The sequence below is a fragment of the Oncorhynchus mykiss genome, chromosome 6, assembly GCF_057628025.1.
Source record: "Oncorhynchus mykiss isolate SJ-2025 chromosome 6, ASM5762802v1, whole genome shotgun sequence".
NCBI lineage: Eukaryota > Metazoa > Chordata > Actinopteri > Salmoniformes > Salmonidae > Oncorhynchus > Oncorhynchus mykiss.
In genome coordinates this window covers 62,565,950-62,592,253 of record NC_143027.1, presented here as the reverse complement: position 1 = coordinate 62,592,253, position 26,304 = coordinate 62,565,950, and the positions used below count along the sequence as shown (strand labels likewise).

At 44.8% G+C, this 26,304-nt stretch overlaps 1 long non-coding RNA gene and 1 pseudogene across 5 annotated transcripts in view; one reads left to right on the top strand and one right to left on the bottom strand.

Annotated features, from left to right (window-relative positions):
* Positions 1–1,471, bottom strand: part of LOC110526303 (malonate--CoA ligase ACSF3, mitochondrial-like) — a 36,792-nt pseudogene extending 35,321 nt beyond the window's left edge. Inside the window, exons 1-2 of the transcript XR_016496792.1 lie at positions 1,431–1,471; positions 210–814 (exon numbers count right to left, since the gene is read on the bottom strand). The product of XR_016496792.1 is annotated as a malonate--CoA ligase ACSF3, mitochondrial-like (transcript). The remainder of the gene's footprint in view (positions 1–209; positions 815–1,430) is intronic.
* Positions 1,025–24,715, top strand: LOC110526304 (uncharacterized). 4 transcript variants are annotated; one of them, XR_002473919.3, is made up of 6 exons: positions 1,025–1,552; positions 1,829–1,888; positions 11,700–11,851; positions 11,996–12,217; positions 21,739–21,864; positions 24,032–24,715. It is a non-coding gene; the product is annotated as an uncharacterized LOC110526304 (long non-coding RNA). The 4 variants fall into 4 exon arrangements; XR_002473918.3 differs by having other exon boundaries at positions 23,437–24,715; XR_002473921.3 differs by lacking the exon at positions 11,996–12,217.
* The last annotated feature ends 1,589 nt before the right edge of the window (positions 24,716–26,304 follow it).

Here is a 26,304-nt window from a genome sequence, read left to right as displayed (position 1 = left end):
ACTCTAAAAGGGTTGGATGGAAACCTGGTTAGTATCAGTAATGAAAAAAAGCTGAAGTTTAGCTTTTAAAATTCAGTCCAACCTTCAGACTGATCAAATATTCAACATGCCTCAGAACATCATTATGATAAATAGCAGTGTACAGAATAACACCAGTATTCATCTTAAGCTCACAATTCATGCATATAACAACTGAATAATCTATTTACCATGGCCTGGATGTTGCTGTGAGTATGGAGAACCCATTTGGGCCTGCCTGTGGTGCCGCTGGTGTAAATGATCATGGCAGGACGCTGGGCCCAGTCTGTGATGCCAGGCTGGGTCTCTGGGGCTTCCAGAAGACAGCTGAGGCTGTAGGTGGGGGCAGATGGACGCCCACTGGGCTATCATGTACAAGGCATCGTTGGCACACAGGAAGAAGATGCGCTTTCCCTGCAGGTCCCCAGAGGGACAGTCCAGAACTGCCTTGATACGCCCCTACTACTGCCATACAACACCCTGTAGCTGTGGCTCCCACTGTCGTCCACCATGGCCAGCTTGTCCCCGTACACTCGGGCTCTGGAAAACACAGGGGCACTGTCCCCTGCTGCAGCCTGCCTTGCTCTTGTGGAGGTGTAGGCTCTCCTCAAGACCTGTCCCAGCAGCCATCTCCCTGGCCTTGCCTCACACTGTAACCAGCCAGCAGTCAAAGCAGAGAGCCACAGAGGGACCAAGTAACGTACTGCCCCTGGCAACATGATGGGAGACTATGCTGCTCAAAGCTACCAATGTTATCCTCATGATGTCAAGCCACACAATGGTCGCATTGGAGTACCTATTAATTTTGAGAGATTCATAATTAACATAGGCTAAGTGAAATTGTTATGATAAGAATAGGCGCCATCCCTGCTATAGTGATAAGACTGTATTTCGGACAGGCTTGCAGTTAGCCTTTATCTGCAGTGACACCTCTATGAATACTGTGCAGGCTAGACTGCTAGCAAATATTTTGCTGTGCCACACTGTTTATTTTGAAAGGATAAATCATTCAGGGACAGGCAGTGGCACAGAATATAATCAGTTTGTGGCGTGAGCGCAGTGTTGGTTTTTGCTTCAAGTTACTTTGGTATAGTCAAGCTTTTACAGATAGTGAGGTAGCTCTGCAACTTTAGCAAACAGTCTGTCACCTGACTTGATCTTTGGTCTTTGGACTTGAGGGTAATGGTGCAGCTAACTGGCTAACTAACGTAACACCAATCAATGAATATGCTCATACATAGCAGTTAGCCAGTTCATGCTGGTGAAGACTAATTTTAGCGAGAAACCCCGACTGTGTTTTACATTCTAACATGCGATGTTAGTATGCTTAAACGATATCCGTTTTCTCAAAGAGGGCAATGTTTGCTAACCTGGTAATTCAAACCTACTGCTAATGTAAATATTCACTTTACCCAAACACCGGTCATTCTTGTGACGGTGCGTCAGAATAAAATTCCCGAATGGAAACTGGAGCTAGAGTTTAGAGTTCTGGTTGTGAAACACGGAACAAAGAAATCTGAGACTGAAAATCCAGGTGAGTGAGTTTTGTTAAATTTGCAGGATATATAAACAATAGTACAAACAAGTCATTTTCATACAGCAATGCTTGACTACTTTAAAACACAGATGTATCTGTGCTATATTATGATGTTAGGCTATACTTTCCAGGAAAAGATGTGGAGGAGGAGATGCTACTCCACTTGAACACAAAAGAGTCAATAACCTCTTGCTAGATTGTTGTACATTTAATTGAGCTATGTTTATGCAATATGGTAATTCTATTATTATTTAATTTTTTTCCTGGATCAAGAGTGGTGAGGAATCAAGTGGTAGAAGACTTCACTGACCTCTTAATATAACCTCTATGACTGTGAGTAACCCATTCATTAATGTAAACTGTGACAAATCTCAATGTGTTGAGTTTGCAAACTTGAATCTCTTTCCACCTCCTCTTGCCTCAACCTGGTGGCATCTGTTGTTGAGAATCTCACTAAGACTTATTTTGTGAACACGTGTCAATTCAAACTGAGACATGGGGCACGAGGGAGATGGAAGAGAGAAAGTGGGATATGCACCACACAGAGTTGTTTTGGCATTAGATCACTCTATGCCACTTCTCCAGCGTGCCAACTAGCTTGGCATCATCTCACAGAGCCGGGCACATTCAGCCACCAGCTGGCAGTCGCGGGCCTCAGATAAGAATTGTTCAGACATGGCACTCATTCAAAAAGTTTTCACTTCCCTGAACCCCTACATTGCAAACGAGGATGGCATGTTCCTATGAAACTGGAGGCTTTGTCTCAGAAAAACTCCCCTCCAGTTTCAGAAGTAGTATCGTCAAAGGGAGAGCCATTCCATTCGCAGAGGAAACGCCAGTCGAGAAGATGCCACCAGCAGCTATATCATCTTCATAGAGCATCCCTTTATCACAATATTGGCTCAGTAATTATTCATACAGATGACACCGCTATACTGATACAACCTAAACTGTCGAATGTGGATACATATTTTTGTTTTCTACGTTTGTACTTTGGTCACAAATACCATGTTTGTTTGGATTAAAACGGCTTATTTGCGGCTGTCGAGGTCAGCCATGTTGCTGACACATAGCATAAGGCAGATCTGGAATTCCAGCCACTCAGCACTAGATATGGAGCTGCTCTGGAGAGACATACTGGGATGGATACAATGGGGGGCATGGCGACCTAGCGAACAGACTCTTGGCACTCCGCTCTCCTCTCAGGATGCCAGCCAGCGCCTGCCGTTTTGATGGAGCTCCGGAGCGGGCGAGCAACTTGGCCGGCAGCGGGCGACAACTCCCCTTTCGGTTGGCACAGGACAGGCATATAAGATTTCAGACAGGAGAGAGCGCGTGAGAGCGAGAGAGGACCCCCCTCATATCTGAGGGAAGGAGAGGAGCGAGCTGGGAGAAGAAACCTTCGGGAGTGCCAGAACATGTGTCAGGTTGGCACCATGTGAGAATGATCTTGGCAAGCGCCTCTACTCTCCCCCTCTTGCCCCACTTGGAACACATGGTACGTCGGCAGTGGCATCTGGCCGCGTTGACTCTCAGCAGCTGCGCTTTGTCTTCGCCAGTTGGGACGCTTGGCACTGCCACTTCATCAACTACCTGTGGATCCTCCCGGCCGTGGAGGGGGTGATGAATTATTCCGTGCTGCAGCTGCAAACTTGACTTACATCCAAGAGATGTAGCACTGTAAGCATATGACTATCTCACACCACCCACATACTAACCACCACGGCCGGGACCACTGCGTTTGGGCTGTACCCAAGCGTACTGGGATATGTTTCCTTGGGCGATGGTTTATTCTAGGCGAAAGACGGAGAAACTGCTTCTTTTCTTGTTGGGAGAAGTTGTTGATGCTTTCAAAAGCCAGCTGAGGATTTTGCTGTACAAAGCGAACAAAATGCATTCAATCTTTTGCTAAGGAATGATTACGAATGAATGGATGACCTTTCCACTCTCTTTTGAGTCTTCAAAATGATCGATGCGGAGGCACCGAGGTCATTTGTTAGAAAAGCTCTTAGAAATATTTTCAACTCAGAAAGGAAATAAATAACAGAACAAGAGACACTCTCTTTGGTTAACACAGTGTTTATCTTCCCACAGAGCTGTCTGGAGAGGAATTGTATCACATTCTTTGCTATGACTGGATAGCTGTGCTCCATACACTCTTTGGAACTTGACTGGGACCTCACTGATGCCTAATGCTCCCCATCTGTGCAAAAACATGTTTGGTTTATGCTGAACCGTTAATTAAAATGTCTACTATGAAAGGCCCACATGCTAGCTTTCTGGGGCAATTCCCTGAGCTTTACTACTGTACCCTTTTCCAAAACGTCAGCACTTCCATCTCCTACAGTGATTACAGAGTACTCACACCAGTTGTAAGGAAATACAGTGTCTCTTCTCAGGATAACTCTGTCGCGTTCTTTCAAAGTAACATGAGAAGAAACCTCTCGAGTCTCGAATGTAGTGCAAAACAACTTTTTTTTTACAGGATTTTGCATTAACCACGTATTTGAGATCTGACATCAGGTACAGGATTTTGACAAAAGCACATCTTCTATTATATTTAAGAGATCCAGACATCCACATGATTTTGGAGCCTGGGGTTCGCTTCTAGCAAGATAGGTGACCTTATTTGGATTTCAAGTGCTTGTTTCATTCTGGATTTTTACAGTGAATAATACTTTGTAGCCGAACAGATAATTTCTGTCAAGATTCAAAGGCAGTTATTTTTCGTGTTCTGCTGATAGTGACCCACTGGGAGTTTGGCTCCATCTGTGTCACTCTGACCCAGTTTAGCCCTCGGCCACGTCCAACTGTTCCGCATCCCTGACATATGTGCTGTGGCAGGGGGATAAGCGATTATCACCACTCGGGACTCTGAAACACACACTGCAGATATGACACTGGACCCATCTCGTGTCTGCCCATCTTCCCACAGCATATGTCATCAATGCTGGCCCCCAAGAATCACACTCACTCTGGAGGTGGATTTGGAAAACCCCCCCTCCTCCTGAGGGGTACTCCTTTGTGTGGCAACTGCTAAAATTAGGTTATGGCATGCGTGTGGTGTATATGTGTCTTTGTTTGTACAGTATGTGTTTATGTGTGTGTGTTTTGCCAATCTAGTATTGGCTATAATGTGTGCATTGTCATTGGCCCAGCTGCTCAGTGTCTGACCTCTGACTCCGCCCTGTCTCCCCACCCTCCAGTACTGAGCTGGCCAAAAAACAACCATGGGGTTGGCAGACTAGCCATGCAGCTCACTAGCCAGGGCCGTGGCACTAGAGCCTTTAAAAATACCCTTTGTTGGCAGACAGGCATGCAGACAGTATCATTGCACAGGGCTGAGGCCCACTGGGACCTTGGTGTGTGAGGCACATATGGAGCACCAGGCTGGTGATGAGCTGCTTATGTGAGCTGCTGATGGCCTGCATGGGGGATTAATGGCTCTCTAGCATACTACCTATTTACTGTATATGAGCTTGGACTCAATCAAAGTACTTGCCGTAAGCTCTGGACCATTGCAGCGGATCATTGCTGCTACCGAGTGGCTATAGTGGCTAACGCCCCTGCCCCGAAGCTAGCAACAGTTAGCCGCGAGCCAGGCGCAAACAAAATTACTACAACTACAATAGCTATTTCGCCATCTGGCCCAGACCCTTTGTCGACACGGCGCCCCGCCTACCACCACGACTGGTCCGCAGACGTAATTCCATCCGCTGTGCCCTCAACCGACCGTTGCCGGAAGTCGGAGCAGACGCTTATACTTACCCCGGCCTGCTAACTTTAAACGCTGTGTCTCCCGCGTGCTAGTGTAGCAACGACTGCCCCGCGGCTTCCCTGTTCCATCTATTGCTGTTCACTGGACCCTATGATAACTTGGCTACATAGCTGATGCCGGTTCATTAACATAAACAAAAAAAAATATCTGTCGGCCCTAGCCCCGAACTCAGGCCCTGTGTGTAGTTAACCGACCCTCTCTGCCCATTCATCGCTATTTTACCTTGTCTTAGCTGTCTTAGCTGATTAGCTGCTGTTGTCTTACCCGTTGTTGTCTTAGCTAGCTCTCCCAATCAACACCTGTGATTGCTTTATGCCTCGCTTTATGTCTCTCTCAAATGTTAATATGCCTTGTATACTGTTGTTTAGGATAGTTATCATTGTTTTGGTTTACAGTGGAGACCCTAGTCCCACTCTACATGCCTCAGATTCCTCCTTTGTCCCACCCCCCACACATGCAGTGACCTCACCCAGTATAACCAGCACGTCCAGAGATGCAACCTCTCTTATCATCACTCAGTGCCTGGGCTTACCTCCACTGTACCCGCACCTGCAGTAGCTTACAACTCCTCCCCCTTTGGCAGTTCTATCTTGATGGAAAATGTTGTAGTTGGGTATGGAGATCTCTGAATTTTTGTTGGCCATACCCCTGTGGCCATACATTATGCCCTGAATCTATTCTACCACACCCAGAAATCTGCTCCTTTAATTCTCTGTCCCCAACGCACTAGACGACCAGTTTTGATAGCCTTTAGCCGTACCCTCATCCTAATCCTCCTTAGTCTCTCGGGTGATGTGGAGTTTAACCCAAGCCCTGCGTGTCCCCAGGCACTCCCATTTGTTGACTTCTGTAATTGGAAAAAGCCTTGGTTTCATGCATGTTAACATCAGAAGCCTCCTCCCTCAGTTTGTTTTACTCACTGCAATAGGACACTCCGCCTACCCTGATGTCCTTGCCGTGTCTGAATCTTGGCTTAGGAAGGCCACCAAAAATTCTGAGATCTCCATATCCAACTACAACATTTTCCGTCAAGATAGAACTGCCAAAGGGGGAGGAGTTGCAATCTACTGCAGAGATGGCTTGCAAAGTTATGTCATACTTTCCAGGTCTATGCCCAAACAGTTAGAGCTTCTAATTTTTAAAATGAATCTCTCCAGAAATAAGTCTCTCACTGTTGTCGCTTTTAATAGACCCCCATCAGCTCCCAGCTGTGCCCTGGACACCATATATGAATTGATTGCCCCTCAGAGTTCGTTCTGTTAGGTGACCTAAACTGGGATATGCTTAACACCCCGGTAGTCCTACAATCTAAGCTAGATGACTTCAATCTCACACAAATCATCAAAGAATCCACCAGGTACAACCCTAAATCCGTAAACATGGGCACCCTCATAGATATTATCCTAACCAACTTGCCCTCCAAATATACACCTCTGCTGTTTTCAACCAGGATCTCAGCGATCACTGCCTCATTGTCTGCATCCGCTATGGGTCCGCGATCAAACGACCACCCCTCATCACTGTCAAACGCTCCCTAAATCACTTCTGTGAGCAGGCCTTTCTAATCGACCTGGCCAGGGTATCCTGGAAGGATATTGACCTCATCCCGTCAGTTGAGGATGCCTGGTCGTTCTTTGAAAGTAATTTCCTCACCATCTTAAATAAGCATGCCCCTTTCAAAAAATTTGAACTAAGAACAGATATAGCCCTTGGTTCACTCCAGACCTGACTGCCCTTGACCAGCACAAAAACAGCCTGTGGCGGACTGCAATAGCATCGAATAGTCCCCGCAATATGCAACTGTTCAGGGAAGTCAGGAACCAATACACACAGTCAGTCAGGAAAGCAAAGGCTAGCTTTTTCAAACAGAAATTTGCATCCTGTAGCTCTAACTCCAAAAAGTTATGTGACACTGTAAAGTCCATGGAGAACAAGAGCACCTCCTCCCACTGCCCCCTGCACTGAGGCTAGGTAACATGGTCACCACTGATAAATCCATGATAATCTAAAATGTCAATAAGCATTTCTTGTACGACTGGCCATGCAATCCTCCTGGCTATCCCAAACCCGGGCCAACAGCTTTCTGCTCTTTTGCACACCGGTATCTCTATTTGCACATCATCATCTGCTCATTTATCACTCCAGTGTTAATCTGCTATATTGTAATTACTTCGCAACTATGGCCTATTTATTGCTTACCTCCTCACGCCATTTGCACACACTGTATATAGACTTTCTTTTTTCTATTGTGTTATTGACTGTACGCTTGTTTATTCCATGTGTAACTCTGTGTTGTTTGTGTCGCACTGCTTTGCTTTATCTTGGCCAGGTTGCAGTTGTAAATGAGAACTTGTTCTCAACTGGCTTGCCTGGTTAAATAAAGGTGAAATAAAATGAACAAAGTGACCCAGGCCAGGCCAGGGCTAAAATTACAGCCTTGTGGGAGCTGTTTCCTCCAGGTCACACAGTGACCGTATAGTGGCTGTACAGTTAGGCACCAGGTAGAAACAGTAGTGTGATAACTAGTGAAGGTGCCTCCAGCAGGTATCCTCAACCAATCAGACACCGAGGGGCTTGCTCCACTGGCTTTATTATAAACTTCATGGAGCAATGGACCGGCTGATGGTTCCCCACTAATGACTTATAGATTCCCTTCTTTCCCTTTCAACATCCTTCCAAGGAAATGGAAACAATGGAGCAGGACCGACAATCGGGACTTTTCCCAAATGTACTCCCAGACCAACTCTAACTTTCAGAGATATATGTCGTTTAGCAGACGCTTTTAGAGATGAGGACTCACCGCAAGCCACCAAACAAAATGTCTTGCTCTGTTTGGGGTTTGCACTTGGAAACGTTAAAGTATTTAATTCATCTGAACGTGCTGTTATATTACATCCAGATGTCAACTTTGATTCTTTAATCGAATCCATATACGTCCTCTTTCACAATATGTTCCCAATTGAAGTAAAATTGCCAAATTCCTTCCTAAATTCAAATGGAGGGATTGTGTTTATTATGTCTAAGGCATTGCATGTGTTTGCAATACCTGATGTTTATGGTTTATGTGGACATGAGAGAAATAAATCACTTGAAACATACATCCTCCTCTTTTAACACTGAGCACTGTTTTTATTTCCCCTATCCTGTTTCTTTGCACAAAGCTTGACATCCGTCTGTCTTCCGCTTCACTCTTCTCTCATTACATTACCCACCTCCTCCCCTCTCTCTCCCCCCCTCTATCTGAGACTGGCACTCTGCTTGGGTGGTGTGTTCACAGAGAGACAGTGCCATATGTTGTCTAGCCTCCCAGGGAGAACGTAACAGTACCAGCTCTGCTGCAGTGCTGTGGCTGAGCCTGTGGCTGAGGCTGGGGCTGTGGCTGGGCTGGGGCTGGGGCTGAGCCTGGGCTGGGGCTGTGGCTGAGCCTGGGCTGGGGCTTGGGCTGAGCCTGGGCTGGGGCTGGGGCTGTGGCTGGGGCTGGGGCTGAGCCTGGGCTGGGGCTGTGGCTGGGCTGGGGCTGTGGCTGAGTCTGGGCTGGGGCTGTCGCTGTGGCTGGGGCTGTCGCTGGGGCTTGGGCTGTGGCTGGGGCTGGGGCTGGGGCTGTGGCTGGGGCTGGGGCTGGGGCTGTGGCTGAGCCTGGATTGGGGCTGGGGCTGGGGCTGTGGCTGAGCCTGGATTGGGGCTGGGGCTGGGGCTGGGGCTGGGGCTGGGGCTGTACATGGAAGAGTCTATCATCACAGAGTTTATAAGCTCTCTTGAGGCTCATACATGCTTAACAAGTAATCAAGCATTATAACTGTATACTGCAAAATGTTAACTCAAGGATCTTTTTGTAAGGGGAATAGTATAGTCAATATCCAGTCAGACATAGTTAACTTGTCCCTCCATCCAGAAACTTCACACACCGTATCTACAGAGCCTCTCTCTAATCCCACAGTGGATCTTCATCATTGTCCTCTAGTTCTGTGTCCTCACCTTCTGTCTGTGGCTGAGGGCAGACTCCTCTGTGAAGCTGTGCACTGTGACTCCACCCTCGGCTGTTATTGTCTTCATTCTGTGAGCTGCCAGCTCCTGACAGACCTGTCCCATATTTCAACAAGGGAGCCTCAGAAAGCCCTCCATACTAGTGAACACTTCACGTCTGTCGTTAACAACCAGAGAGCTGTTGGGATTGATTCTTGAAAATGGTCGACCTTGTAGCGAGTGGACCTGCCAATGCCTCCCCACAGCTGCAAATATGAAGTCTTCAAAAATTCATCAGAGGGAGAGATGTGAAATGTGAAAAGCTTTTGTTCAGAGGCGCCGTATCTCAAGTCTTAAAGAGGCTCTGAACTTTTTTGTTTTGTTCCTCTGTGTACTTTGAGTGGTGGTGGTGGGGGAGGAGGGTGTGTAGGTAAAGGATGTGAGCTTGTGCGTTGAGGGGGATGCGTGTTCAGAATTCATCTTGTCTGTGTATTCATTACCACTTTGCATTTCAAGCAGAGGGGTTCAGTGCTCCACTAAATCGCAGGAAGGATTGTTAGGCACGCGTGTTATTAATTTTTCCAGGTCCCGTGGCGTCTGTATGAATCTTAATGCTGCTGACTGGGCTGGTGCGCTATCGACTTTCTTCAAAATATGAAGAAGCTTGCTGGAAGCGCCCAGGGTCATTAGCTGAAGAGTGGGCGCAAATCCCTCTCTGAGGCAGTCTGCCTTCACCGTGTTAAATGTGCTCTTAAAATATTCATAATCATACTCGTGCGCACACACACAATGCACTGGGGAGAAAGGGGGCGGTGAAAATCAATATTAAAATGTATTCCTGTTTTCTCGTCTGCTTAATTAGCTGTGGTTCTTAAGCCATGAAGTTTGTGAAGAGATTAAGAGTATCTATTTCAGTGACAAGATAATATGTATTCCATCAGAGGTGACCCTGTTGAATTAGATAGTAGTAGTTGTGTTGATCAAAACAGATGATAATATAAATGGTATCAATTCTATAGTATCTAGCTTTTTTTTGAAGTCTCTTCAGATAATAGGTAAAAAAACAAACTGTGTTCCACAGAATGATGTGTACACAGACACATTAGTACGGTTTCTAATGCACTCGTTTGTTTTTGTCTGTTTATGTATAATTCTTTATGTACTGTAAAACTGAATGAAATAATCACAGCTTGGGTGTTAATAGAAAGTGGAGCACACATTGCTGACGTAACTGTCTGTGACAAGCACACTTTATTATTTGTCCCGAGGATATGCCATCGTAAACCTAACAGAAAGGTATGTCATTCTGAGGAGGTGGAGACTGTTGTGTGGTCAGGTGAATGGTCCTTTTAATGCTGATATGTAGAATGCACCAAACTGTGCTGTAAATAATAACAATGATGCTTTTATCGTATGAAGTTCCTCCTCCCCACATTGCACTTTTAGAAAAAATGGTTTCATAGGGGTTCTTCGGCTGTCCCTATAAGAGAACCCTTTTGGGTTCCAGGTAGAACCCTCCCTGTGGAAAGGTTTCTACCACGACCCAAAAAGGATTCTACCAGGAACCAAAAAGGGTTCTAGCTGGAGCCATAAATGTTTCTTCAACGGGTTCTCCTATGGGGACTGCTGAAGAACCCTTTTAGGTTCTAGAAAAAAAGGTGCCATCTAAGAGTAGGTACAATAAATCCTTTGGTGATAGCTGATCTTATTACATATTAATTAACCTTATGATGTGACAACAGTTGGATGGATATGGATATCTCTTAATACTGTCTACCACTGGTTCAGTTATTTATTTATAGTGTCTAAAAGCACTGTGATGGCAAACAACAAGAAAACCCTTCGCTTTTCATGTGACATGCTTGTGTGTCAGCCACACATTGTTACATCACGCACACACACATACACACACACAGAGAAATATGCTCCCTTGAATTAACATGACATTCTTAGGCATGTCTTCCCCTCTATTTGCCGTCTGTCTGTTATTGTTAAAGGGCCAACTTTCCGAAGTATCCCTTTATCTACTCCTCAGTCAGATGAACTCCTGCATCCAGTATGAAGGAAGTTCGAGATTAGAGAGTCAGAGAGTTTAGTGAGCCAATGCTAATGAGCGCTAGTGCAATGACTGGAAGTCTATAGTATCATGCCAACAGTTACCATAGACTTCCAGTCATTGTGCTAATGCTAGTTAGCAACTTCCTTCAAAAGGCACGCAGAGACATAAAAATGGTTTCCACGACCATGAGTTCATCTGACTCTGGGGAAGTAGAATCCTGAAATATCCCTTTTTAAGACGTTTGTGGTGGTGAGGCATTTGAAAGGGCCTAATGAATTGGCCATTAATGGGTCTTTGATGGGTTGGGTTAATGAGGTCACTTGTTTCATCTCACCACCTTACAGGCAACAGGGTTCCGTGGTAATGGCCTGGTCACGCCACCTTGACATGTGGCAGCAACTGAGGGATCAGGGGTCACAAATGCAGTCCTACTGGTGAGGAAGGGCCTCCAGCACTGACTTACAGGAGTGGAGGGCTCATAGGTTCCCATATAGAGGTACATTGCAATTCAGCAGTGTAGCATGTATTGTGTGTGAGTGCACATGACTCTTTCTGTGAATTTGTAATCTGTGTGTGTGTGTGTGTGTGTGTTATTGTACATATGCATGTGTGTTTGTCCCTTGGTGGATTTGTGTTTTAGGAAGGGACTACCACATGGTTCCTCTTTAAGAAGATTGGATCCTGCCCACTGCCTGGCTTTCATTATGCAATCACCGCTCTGTACTTCCTGCATCCAACCCACAGACTGACTAACTAGCCGTTGGGGACTTCCACTTCCAGCCACAGGACACCCGTTGGACCCAGAGATTGACCGGCCACAGCCTGAACAACAATGCTCTTTTCTGGGATACAAACCTGGGGTGTAAGGCATGATGCTCCAGTCGTGCCCTCTCTCATTAAAGATCCTCATTGAGGATATAGAATGTCAAACGCAACAGAAGAGAGGGTGTCATTTCCATCTTTCTATCTAACTGTTCGTTTTAAGTATTCATGAGATGAGTCCTTTTTTTCCCTAGGAACTAGGCATGTGCGACGTGTGCTATTTATATGGTAATAATTTGAGAGGGGTGAAGTTACGGGTCCATCAATGGGTTGAACATGTGTGAGACAGGTGCTGCGATGGAGATCTGGCCAAAACAATCACGTTGCTACAGAAAGGACTGCCTAATTGAGCTCTGTTTGTGTGGCATGGCGCTGAACAATGGCTCATGGCTGGCAGATGCAACAGGGGGCCAGTAATATCGACAAAGCCCACAGAACAATACCAGCAGGAGGACAATGGAGGGTTACTGCAGAGAGCAGAGATGACAGGAGGAGAGGAGACGATACAGGAATTAAAAGGGAAATGGCATTTCTAGTTTTTCACGGCTGCCTTATCGCCAGTGATGGCCTGAAAACGGAAATCGACTAACAAAATTAAAAGCGAGACTTTTGTCTGGACACCTCCCTGCAGCAATTTCTGAGATACTGGTATTCTGAGTTAATGTACCTGTCTGGCTCAAGGGGAAAAGTCATTCCCTAGTTCTATACTGTACTCACAGACTATGGGGGAAACATGTTCTGTTTCATTTGACGAGAAAATAATGTCCGCAACTCTGGTACGCTCCCATGGTGATTGTAACAGATGCCCAAAAAAGACAACGTATTGATCCGAGTTGGATCTTCGTCACATCGCACGCCACTGTGAAACACGGCGACTCAAATAACCTCGAGAGGCATGTTCATCCGGTCAATTGAATACATATATATAGTACATTAACGTACCAATACATATTACACAGTAGACATGGAAAAACGTGAATACATGTTGGTTTGTGTATCCATGTCAAGTAATATAGATAACTTTGCAATAGATTAAAAACAGATGAGACCAATGTGTTCAATCATTTTGTATACAATACTATATTATATAGGGAAAATGGAAACCCTATCAGCGGTTTTGACTAGAATGGATACAGCTTATGTCAGAATGGACTTTTCATAGCAGGTTAGGAGAACTTACGAAGCAGGTTAGGAGAATAAACATAGCAGGTTAGGACAATTGGGTTAAGTGTAGGGTTAGCTAAAACGCCCCAAAAATCGACTTAAGACGTCAAATTGACAAGCTATATCTTGTATAGCCATAAACTCTGTGAGCAGAACACATTTTATAGAAAAGGTTCTATATTTAGTTCCTCGTTTATACCTCTTGGAAACAGTGTTGAGGGAATGCATCCTAAAGGACTCTTGTCTCAGGGGGAAATTGTCACCTCGCTACAAGTTATTTAAGTAGGCGTGTTTCACAGTAGTGTATGACGTGACAAAGATCCAACTCGGATGGAAACGTGGTCTTTTTTGTGCGTCTGATTAAATCACCATGCCAGAGTGGCGACCATTTCTTTTTTTCTTTTGATACTTTTCCTCTGTCCTGCACCTGTTAAGTGCATATTTTTTCCATTTTCATTTGACCCCGTCTACAGTATAGGACATTGTGACCCTAGCGTTCTGAAGTGTTATCCCCATGGTGGAGTGGTGAACATGAACACTTTGTTAGGACTCTCTCCCTGAGGCCAGCACTTACATCCCCCTCAAATTGTTTTATCTCGCTATGTATTGATCTCAGTGTATTTTTTTATGTTAGTCTTTATGGCGAGTTGCGGTCAGGCAGGCTTGTGAAGGACTACTTACTTACTCCAGGGCACTGCCATAACAACTTTATCAATCCATTACTTTAGATGTGTACTGAAACGGTGGTCACTTGCCCCCTAATGATTATATATGGCTATAGATTGAACAATTTAATTTGCAAGGCAGTTATGGGATCATGTAAACCCCAGATAGAGATGAATGTCTCTTCAAGTCATTATGTGTTACTTCCATACATTAACATGAAAATGGGACATTAGGCTATGAGTCAATTCAAGACCATCCAAAACAGCCAGGGTGTGGAAGTCAGTGAGGGGATGTGTACGTGCCTGCCTGGCTGTATGTGCATACTTGTGTGTGTGTGTGTTAGTTCTCACACACAACTGGCTCAGAGCCTGGGATAGAGGGAGCATGTTTGGTTTGGCCTCCTGTCTTCTGTTCCGGGGGACTGTGAAATCTGAAATGAAACGCATCGCCATGGTGAAGCAATTCAGCCTTATAAGTCATCCTCTCTGGTAATTGTTTGTTTATTGGAGCTTGTTCAAAAGCAATATTGTTGAGGGAGCCAGTGTGTGAGTGTGCTGGAGGGAGGTCACGCTGTTTCAGTTAGAAAGCAGGGATAGAAAGCAGGGATAGAGAGGACGTGAGACTGAACTAGACAGGCAGACGGTCGGGGATGGAAGCAGGGGGAGATGGGGAGTGCTGGGAGATGGGGGGGTGGGCAGCTGGTAGTCTAGTGGTTAAGAGCGTTGGACCAGTAAACGAAAGGTCACTGGTTCGAATCTCTGAGCTAACTAGGTAAAAAATGTGTCTGTGTGCTTGAGCAAGGCACTTAACCCTAATTTCTCTGCTAAATTACGAAATTGTCAAATGTAAATATATGGCCTGGCAGGGCTGAGAGGTCGGGGGTCAGCTGTGTGTGGTCAGACCAGACAGATGTGAGAAGAGCTGACCAGCAGCCTCAGAGATGGTGCCTAGACAGGGCAGGTACATGCTAACTGGCAGATAAGGTCATGACCCCACTGACCCTCTTTTATGCCTGGTCTGTCTTTTCATTCTTACCAGTGCACACTGGGAGACATACAAAGACCCAAACCATGTAGAGACTTAACACCATGGTTAATGAGTTGAAAGGGGTTGTGATCTGGGTTGATAGATTACTTCTGCCTTCTCATGAGCACCACAGAAAGATCAAATGCAAATGTTAGAAGTTGTAATATACTAATATATGGTGTATGGCAATATCTCCACAATTGTATTTATTGATGGTTTATTTGAATGTGGACAGAAATCAACACATTGCCACACTAACAAAACATCATCAGATACGTTGTCGCGCCACAGTGTGAATGCTTACACTCATTTTCAACAGCCAATGCCTGTGCAGTATGTGGCTTTATAGTTCAGAATGTACTACTAGTGTGCCGTATTCGGACCCATACCAGTAAAGTGACATGGTGAGAGGGGGACTGTGGCAGTTGGAGCTGGAAGGGGGAGTTCTAGGAACCATGAGGTGGACCATCGCTGCTGAGGTATTCATCTGGTTAATGTAATCCCAGTCAGACTGCCCAGGCCCTGCCCAGCCAGGGGTATGGTCTATTTAAAAGCACCCCTGTCTCCCTCTGCCCTGACAGAACATGCTCCATATGCCATCTGTCAATCCCCTCCTCCTCCTCCTCACCTCCCCCCTTTCCCCACGCAGTCTGTGAAGCCCAGTAATGAGAGGATTAACCGTGTGTGTGCTGGAGGAGGAAGCTGCACAGCCCTGGTAACTGTAAAGCAGGTCAGCGGTACTGTAGTCTTGTGAACAACAGATGGAGAGAGAAAGACTGGGGCAGAGAGAGCGATATGGATTTGATCTTCTGTATCGGGGCTCCATTGTTGCCTGGCGAGGGCAGCGTGTGTGTGTGTGTTGACAGGGCTGACTGACAGTTGCAGGGTTGGAGAGCAGGTGTGACAGCAGAGCAGATCAGGGGAGACAACGGGGCCCAATTTAGCCCTACACTTTTGGTGCTAACGAGGACGCGCCCACTGCTACCCGCCACTATCCTCTGTTTATGTGTGTCCAAACCTCTGGCTCCTGCCTGGGTTGCTACATGAGGACACACCCAGAGAACTGTCACTCACAGGAAGGAGAGGATGTCAATGACACCATGAATACATCAACTGAAAAATTGTGCTTAGAGGCCTGATGATTAAACTGTAATCTGATTTTATACAGTGATCTGGCATAGTACTGTACACATCTGAGAGATGGACACTGTCTGGATGTCCAGAATTTGGACAGGGGTATTTTTCCATTGCGTATTAACATTTAGAAACTGTGATTTCACCCGTACAGTATGTGAGAATGAAGCATTGCTCTGACAACTAGCATGTTGGTAAAACATGGACGATTCTCACAGATTATTTTGGTTGTGCAAAGCATCATTTCCACATCCTTTTATTTTCACTTCCACATCCAACCATAACAGAATCGGTCTTTCATGATTACAGAGGAGTCACAGAGAAAGATGTGTGAGACCAGGGAGCTATTTTCTTCCAAAACAGATTCAAGGCAGCAGAGTGAGCAGATGTAGGGAAAACAATCTGTCCAAGTATTTCAAGTTTTCAATCAATGTTGAAAGTAATTGGCAATAAGTTGCCAAATTTGCTGTAATAGGAATAGAAAACCACTTCCCTCCATGATTGTGGCTTTATCAATGAAGCGTGTCTCCTGAATATCTCACTTGAATAAGCAATTAAACAAGCCAACAGTGAACTAAAGACCAGAATGCATATTGATGCGATAGATCAGCCAAAATAAATCAATGCCCTCTAATTATCTTGCAGTGTTAAAACCAATGCCATCCATATTCATTCAGTGTCATTCATAATACCCAAGGCCACGCATGTTAATTAGTTATTGTATCACGCAGCCGTAGCCTTTTGAGCATTAAACCATATTGTCCTTGGGTCTGTGTTGGAAGACGCTGTAGAAACCAGAGGAGACAGACAGACAGACAGACCGACCGACATAATGCCTGGCCCTGGGGTTGTGATCCCATAGAATACAAACAGGACTCAGTGAGCAGGAGAGGTGTTACACTGTAAACGCCCGCGTGTTTGTCACTGTGTGAACGTAGAGTTAGACCCATGTGTTTTACCATACGATCCATTGTGTTTATTTATGTGTTGTGGTTGGCAGTTGTTTGTGTGTTTTGCTTGAATTAATGCAATGTGTGTGTTTCTGGGTGGTTGTGTTTGGATGAAGATGTGTGTGTGTATACAGTTGAAGTCGGAAGTTTACATACACCTTAGCCAAATACATTTAAACGCAGTTTTTCACAATTCCTGAAATTTAATCCTAGTAAAAATTCCCTGTTTTAGGTCACTTACGATCACCACTTTAAGAATGTGAAATGTCAGAATAATACTAGAGACAATGATTTATTTAAGCTTTTATTTCTTTCATCACATTCCCAGTGGGTCAGAAGTTTACATACACTCAATTAGTATTTGGTAGCATTGCCTTTAAATTGTTTAACTTGGGTCAAACGTTTTGGGTAGCCTTCCTCAAGCTTCCCACAATAAGTTGGGTGAATTTTGAAACATTCCTCCTGATAGAGCTGGTGTAACTGAAACAGGATTGTAGGCCTCCTTGCTCACGCACACTTTTTCAGTTCTGCCCACAAATTTTCTATAGGATTGAGGTCAGGGCTTAGGCCACTCCAATACCTTGACTTTGTTGTCCTTAAGCCATTTTTCCACAACTTTGGAAGTATGCTTGGGGTCGTTGTCCATTTGGAAGACCCATTTGCGACCAAGCTTTAACTTCCTGACTGATGTCTTGATGTTGCTTCAATATATCCATATAATTTTCCTTCCTCATGATGCCATCTATTTTGTGAAGTGCACCAGTCCCTCCTGCAGCAAAGCACCCCCACAACATGATGCTGCCACCCCCGTGCTTCACGGTTGGGATGGTGTTCTTCGTGCTTGCAAGCCTCTCCCTTTTTCCTCCAAACATAACGATGGTAATTATGGCCAAACAGTTCTATTTTTGTTTAATCAGACCAGAGGACATTTCTCCAATAAGTACGATCTTTGTCCCCATGTGCAGTTGCAAACCGTAGTCTGTCTTTTTTATGGAGGTTTTGGAGCAGTGGCTTGGTCCTTGCTGAGCGGCTTTTCATGTTATGTCGATATAGGACTAGTTTTACTGTGGATATAGATACTTTTGTACCTGTTTCCTCCAGCATCTTCACAAGGTCCTTTGCTGTTGTTCTGGGATTGATTTGCACTACTCGCACTAAAGTACAGTGGGGCAAAAAAGTATTTAGTCAGCCACCAATTGTGCAAGTTCTCCCACTTAAAAAGATGAGAGAGGCCTGTAATTTTCATCATAGGTACACTTCAACTATGACAGACAAAATGAGAAAAAAAATCCAGAAAATCACATTGTAGTATTTTTAATGAATTTATTTGCAAGTTATGGTGGAAACTAAGTATTTGGTCAATAACAAAAGTTTATCTCAATACTTTGTTATATACCCTTTGTTGGCAATGACAGAGGTCAAATGTTTTCTGTAAGTCTTCACAAGGTTTTCACACACTGTTGCTGGTATTTTGGTCCCTTCCTCCATGCAGATCTCCTCTAGAGCAGTGATGTTTTGGGGCAGTTGCTGGGCAACACGGACTTTCAACTCCCTCCAAAGATTTTGTATGGGGTTGAGATCTAGAGACTGGCTAGGCCACTCCAGGACCTTGAAATGCTTCTTACGAAGCCACTCCTTCGTTGCCCGGGCGGTGTGTTTGGGATCATTGTCATGCTGAAAGACCCAGCCACGTTTCACCTTCAATGCCCTTGCTGATGGGAGGAGGTTTTCACTCAAAATCTCACGATACATGACCCCATTCATTCTTTCCTTTACACGGATCAGTCGTCCTGGTCCCTTTACAGAAAAACAGCCCCAAAGCATGATGTCTCCACCCCCATGCTTCACAGTAGGTATGGTGTTCTTTGGATGCAACTCAGCATTCTTTGTCCTCCAAACACGACGAGTTGAGTTTTTACCAAAAAGTTAGATTTTGTTTTCATCTGACCATATGACATTCTCCCAATCTTCTTTTGATCTAGCAAACTTCAGATGGGCCTGGACATGTACTGGCTTAAGCAGGGGGACACGTCTGGCACTGCAGGATTTGAGTCCCTGGCGGCGTAGTGTGTTACTGATGGTAGGCTTTGTTACTTTAGTCCCAGCTCTCTGCAGGTCATTCACTAGGTCCCCCCGTGTGGTTCTGGGATTTCTGCTCACCGTTCTTGTGATCATTTTGACCCCACGGGGTGAGATCTTGCGTGGAGTCCCAGATCGAAGGAGATTATCAGTGGTCTTGTATGTCTTCCATTTCCTAATAATTGCTCCCACAGTTGATTTCTTCAAACCAAGCTGCTTACCTATTGCAGGTCTACAATTTTGTTTCTGGTGTCCTTTGACAGCTCTTTGGTCTTGGCCATAGTGGAGTTTGGAGTGTGATTGTTTGAGGTTGTGGACAGGTGTCTTTTATACTGATAACAAGTTCAAACAGGTGCCATTAATACAGGTAACGAGTGGAGGACAGAGGAGCCTCTTAAAGAAGAAGTTACAGGTCTGTGAGAGCCAGAAATCTTGCTTGTTTGTAGGTGACCAAATACTTATTTTCCACTATAGTTTGAAAATAAATTCATTAAAAATCCTACAATGTGATTTTCTGGATTTTTTGTCTGTCATAGTTGAAGTGTACCTATGATGAAAATTACAGGCCTCTCATCTTTTTAAGTGGGAGAACTTGCACAATTGGTGGCTGACTAAATACTTTTTTGCCCCACTGTATGTTCATCTCTAGGAGACAGAACACGTCTCCTTCCTGAGCGGTATAACGGCTGCTTGGTCCCGTGGTGTTTATACTTGTGTGCTATTGTTTGTACAGGTGAATGTGGTACCTTCAGGCGTTTGAAAATTGGTCCCAAGGATGAACCAGACTTGTGGAGGTCTACAATTTTTGTTCTATTGTCTTCTTGGCTGATTTATTTAGATTTTCCCATGATGTCAAGCAAGGAGGCACTGAGTTTGAAGGTAGGTTTTGAAATACATCCACAGTACACCTCTAAATGACTCAAATGATGTCAGTTAGCCTATCAGAAACTTCTAAAGCCATGACATAATTTTCTGTAATTTTCCAAGCTGTTTAAATGCACAGTCAATTTAGTGCATCTAAACATCTGACCCACTGGAATTGTGATACTGGAATTGTGATACAGTGAATTATAATTTAAATAATCTGTCTGTAAACAATTTTTGTGAAAAATTACTTGTCATGCACAAAGTAGATGTCCTAACCGACTTGCCGAAACTATAGTTTGTTAACAAGACATTTGTGGAGTGGTTGAAAAACAAGTTTTAATGACTCCAACCTAAGTGTATGTAAACTTCCGACTTCAACTGTATGTACGTTTTCCAGAGAGATCGCAGGGAGTGTGGGTTGTTGGAAGTAGACAGTCTGTCAGAGAGGGTAGTGTAGTGTAGTGAGTGGGCAGCAGATGTCAGACCTCTCAGCCCTCCCCTGCCCAGGGAGCACCTGTTGGGCCGGGGGCCATCTGGAGGTTGAGACCTATTACTCTGTGTGTGTGTGTGTGTGTGTGTGTGTGTGTGTGCGTGCGTGCGCACATGCGTGTGTGAAAAGGGGGTTGGAGGCGTTTTGTCCCGCAAGGCCACACCCCAGTGATACACTCTACACTGACCTACATGACACTGCACTTCTCCAGACCTCCACATCCCTCTCTCTCTTTTGCGTCATTTTCCATCAACCCCCAAAACATCTCTCTCTCGCTCTTTGTCTTTCCATCTAAAACTTCCATCATCCATTACATCTGGTCCTATCAGAACGCTTCGGAGGCGCTGCTGTACAGACATTAACAATTCTCACACTGCCTAATAGAAAAGATAAGACATATAGATCAGAACTAGCGTCAGTGACACCCCAGGTAGAGTGCAGCTGCAGCTCTGCCACACCTTGGATGGGGATACAGAGGTGTGTATCACTGGTAGGATTGCAATTCTACCGGTAATTTTGGTAATTAACAGAAAACAGAAAACATATGGCAATCTAGTTTAACTTTGGCAATTTTGAACTTAAAGAACGATTACATTTTTTTTTTTAATATAGTATTAATTTATTATATCTGTGTCCATACTGTCCATGAGTTTCTAGTCGATAGACCATACGGTTCAAGAGAAAATAGTTTAATTAATGAAAAAAAAACAATAGCATTATTTTCAATTAACTCGAACTCTTCCAACTATTGACTTTTTTTACAACTGCCACAAGTTTGACGCCAAAACATTGACTAACAAATACTCAATGACATAGTAAAATAAATAACTTTAATAAAATGATATATATATAAGAATAGTTCATGCTGAAACCCTCATATATAACACCAATGGTATTCACTAAGTTGATATTTAGGATCATGTTTTACAGCTTTGTCATTACATTTTTTACATTTGAAAATCATCTTATTAAATGACTTCATATATTTGACATGTGATACGGCCACACAGAGGGCCCGAGATCATTACAGACACCTGTAATCATCTGAAGTACCCAAAAGGGCCACATTGTGATAGATTCAATCAAATCCTGGTAGTTCACTGGTAAACTTAGAAAGTTTCCAGTAATATACCCTCCCTTTCCAACCCTAATCACTGGTTATTGTATCTCTGCTCTGGTCTGTAGCAATACTGCTGCATCTCCTCTCCTGCTCCAGCAGATGTGGATCCCCATGGTGACAGGAGAAGAACACCAGAGACACTGCAGATGGATGAGTTACACATCACAAAGAGGAGGAGACAGAATGACAGAGTATGTGTTAGTGTTGCTGTGTGTGGTGTGTGCATGTGAATGTGCGTTTGTAAAAGCAGGTGTGAGAGCACATATACAGCGTGTGCATGACTCCATGTAGACAAATGTATATATCTGCGCCTGTAGTTTCCTAATAGATGGGTGTCAGGAGGAGAGACAGACAGACAAAGAAAGAGAGAAAGCTCTCAATTCAATATTTCTTAATTTTGCCATGTCTCCTGATCAAAAATATATGTGCAGCAATTTCAACGATTTGACTGAGTTACGGTTCATATAAGGAAATCTGTCAATTGAAATAAATAAATAAGGCCCTAAACTATGGATTTCACATGACTGGGCAGGGGCGTAGCCATGGGTGGGCCTGGGAGGGCATAGGCCCACCCACTTGGGAGAAAGGCCCACTCACTGGAGGGCCAGGCCCAGCCAATCAGAATGGGGTTTTCCCCACAAAAGGGCTTTATTACAGACAGAATACTCCTCAGTTTTATCAGCTGTCTGGGTGGCTGGTCTCAGACGATCCCACAGGTGAAGAAGCCAGATGTGGAGGTCCTGGGCTGGCATGGTTACACTTGGTCTGGGGTTGTGAGGCCAGTTGGACGTACTGGCAAATTCTCTAAAATGATGTTGATAGAGAAATTAACATTAAAATGAACATTTAATTATCTGGCAACAGCTCTGGTGGACATTCCTGCAGTCAGCATGCCAACTCCCTCAAAACATGAGACATCTGTGGCTTTGTGTTGTGTGACAAAAAAGGCCACTCTAAAATGTGCAGTTATTGTCCCCAGCACAAGGAGCACCTGTGTAATGATCATGAAATGTAATTATCTTCTTAATATGCCACACCTGTCAGGTGGATGGATTATCTTGGCAAAGGAGAAACCCTCACTAACAGGGATGTAAACAAATTTGTGCTCAAACTTTGAGAGAAATAAGCTTTTTGTGCATATGGATAATTTCTGGGAACAAATTCAAGCAACACTTTACTTGTTGCGTTTATATTTTGTGTTCAGTAATAGTATGGTAGGTCTCAACACCTAATAGCAATACTAGTGTCTATGTGAGAGGAAAATGGAAAACGTTACCGAGTATTGGTCGTCATGGAAACCAAATTGTCGTAACGCCGTATGGCTGCTGGGAGAGGTGAATTATGAGATGTTGGGGAGATGTTGAGGGTGAGCCCATGGAAGGTCATGGACTTGCAGTAGTTTGTACAACCCTGAAGGTGGCGTTGTATTGTATGATAGGTACTATACATTACCAAGCAGATTATTCTGTCATATTTAGTCACTACACATAAACCAACAAATAATCTTTTCGATACTTTGCTCTTTCTATTCACCCCTTTCCCTTTTCATTTGTACACAGCATGTGAGGATATCGTAATGGTTGTAAACCATATGGTTTGAAAACGCAACAATACCATAGATTATCATCATCACTTTTGAGCCAGCGTGAGTGGCACAGAAATTAGACAGGCATGCCGTTATGTGGGTTTTATCTGAGCACACAGTCAAATGGAGAGTGAAGGGGCATCATTCTCACTGGGGCTTAATGTGTTTGGACTCACAGGGCTAAGAGTAATGACAGCTTCGCCAGACAACAGAATCCTCCCGCCGTGCCACGCCTGCTAAAACAGCCCCGTCACATCGTATCCTAGCAGCACCCAGGGCAAATAGACACTACTCTGTCAGAGGAGGAATTCATACCCACAAAGCACTGCTGCCAGACCCCCTCTCTTCCAGTCTCCCCCATCGCGCACAATCATCTTTAGGTGTCACCATGTCCACACACCCACTCAGGACCAGAGAGGCAGACGGGGGCTTTGGGGGAGGTAGGGGTGTGCAGAAGCCTGTCTATTTTGAGGTCATGTTTGATAAGCCCTTCCTATGAAGTGACGAGATGAAATGACAGTTTGCCAAAAGCGGGTCACGGGGCAGGGTGTAGGAGGCCTAGCATGGTCGTCTATGGACATAATTAGCCATTCATTATCATATCAGTTAATTACTGGACTACTGTTGTTTTCTCTCAGGAAAGATCTCTTCTGGACACCAGCTCAACATCGGGAACAGATTTCTGATTCATACGTATTTTGTTCCTTTTTCTCTCCGGTTCCCTTATTATAATAGTTGTGATGGGAAAACAATGGCTTTGCTCTTTATTCTAGCTGCAGGCGCCATCTGGGAGCGAGACGTGCATTACAGGAGCTATCCATATGGTCGGGGCATCATGACTTTGCTCATCTCATCTCCCGTCAACATCTCTTCTGCTCAAGTCCTCTCTCAAATGATCCACATACACGTTACTAACAGAAAGACAAAAACATGCTTGTGTTTATGTATTTTTGCAGAGATTATACAAATGTACACGTAACAGTCGGTATTAGATTAAAATTTTAAACTCATGTCTTCAATACTCTTCAAATGTACATTTCCTCATGAATCGGGTGCTATAGATTGTATGAAGAGTCTTAATCTGATTATAGTACATTTATTATAATACAGAAAATGATTTGCCACCTCCATATCATCCCCACCCCCAGTCGTTGTTCAGTGTCGGGAGCTGGGGGCTTTTTTAAACCCATCTGCTGTCTCGCACCTTCTAATCTGCCCCCCGGAACCCAATGGCATCGTACTCCTCATCCTGTCCCCATCCTACCCACCCATCACCCAGTGCATAATATATTCCCCCTGTAACCAAATACTACAGCTCACATTGTATTAAGCCACATTGCATATGCTTATAACACACACAGTGATGTTTACAGACCTGTCATCTGGAATGTACTGTAGGCTAGATGTAAGATAAGTGTATCTATGTATATTTAGAAATAAACAGTGTCAATATTAAATCTCTGTGTGTTTACTAATTATGACAAATTCTTATTCTACTCAAAATCAACACTTATTCGTCGCAATTACTTTTTTTATTGTCGTCTGTTTTGTTGATCAGCTTTCTTTATGTTTACAAATGGAAAACATTCTCTGTCCAGTGATACTTTTCAATGTGTAGCTTTGAGAGAGAGAGAGAGCGAGAGAGAGAGGATGTCCTATGTTGAAACTCAACCTTGACTGTGTACATCAGACCTCCAAACAACTGATGCCCTCTTCCTATCGTGTGTGTGTGTGTCCACGGACCAGCCGGGAGAGGGTCCTAATCCCTGTGATTCCACAGAGTGAGAGGCAGAGGGTATGAGCTGTTGAACAAGATAAAGAGGAGAGGGGGGATGGAGGAGAAGAGAGGAGAAGATGAGAGAAGGAGAGCAAAGATTAGGGGAGGAAGGTGTGATAAGGAGATTCCGAGTAGATGCAGAAGCATGGCGAAATAAGAAAGTAGAAAGGGGACACAAGGACAGCAAGTGAATAAGAAAATCAGATTGCTTGTGGGAGATAGAGAGAGGGGAAGAGGACAAAGCTGAAGGCTGTGTGAGATAGGCTGGCTATCCCCCCCATCTCCATCTCTCCTAATCTCACTCTGCCTCCTCCATATCTCTCTCCATCTCTCCATCTTGCCAAATAGTCAGAAAATTCACCGCCAGTGTGGTTGTGGTTTAATTGGCTTTCAGTATTCATAATTAAAACAATGCCTTGACGTGCAGCTCCTACATTGTCTTCCATTAATTTCAGATTGCTCTTGTCATTTGCACATTACCCCATGCAAAAGCAAATTAAAGTGTTTCGTTTTCTCCCTTCACATTCAGCGTCATCTTCCCCAGCTCTCTCTGATTAGACTGCTATTTACCAGATCGCTATCCCTCAATTCTACAGCACATAAGCAGGCGCAGAGTAGGACCCAGGGGATGCTGGGAATAAGGAAAACAAAGGACTCTGGGATGTCCAGGGCAGTTAATGACACTTTCATGAGGAAATCAAAATAGCTCTTTAAATCTGGATGCTATTTACCCTGGCAGCAGATCCTGTTGACTGGTTGCTGATGGAACAGAACAGAGCAGTCCCGGACCGTATGGACAGACTAGTGTTCAGCAGGCCAAGAGGGACTTTGATTGTTTACAGGATCAGCTGAACAAAAGAGAGGGGAATCATTCCCTTCTAGCCTCAGGCTGTTTGGAGGACCTTGGCCTCCTCCCTGTCCCACCCCCCCCCCCCCCCCCCCCTCCTCTTCTTGGCCATGGACAGTTTCAGGGGAGGCTATCCTGGTTCCAACCCCTAATGCCAAGCCCAATCAGCCCTCTGGCCCCCCAGCCCCGAGCTGAGGAGAGCAGAGGGAATTCTGGGCTGACAGTCGCCCCCAGGGCCGTTCTGACTGTGCCCCAATCACAGCCCAGAGTGACAGCTGGGCACTCTCTCACCTCCTGATCTGGACTGGCCCTGCCTCATGGGGTCAGTCTCCGCATCAGCCAACCCAGGACCACAGGGCTGGAGGCTGGAGGACACTGCTGTTCTTGTGCTGCTGGGGGATGGAGAACTCCACTGATCCAGC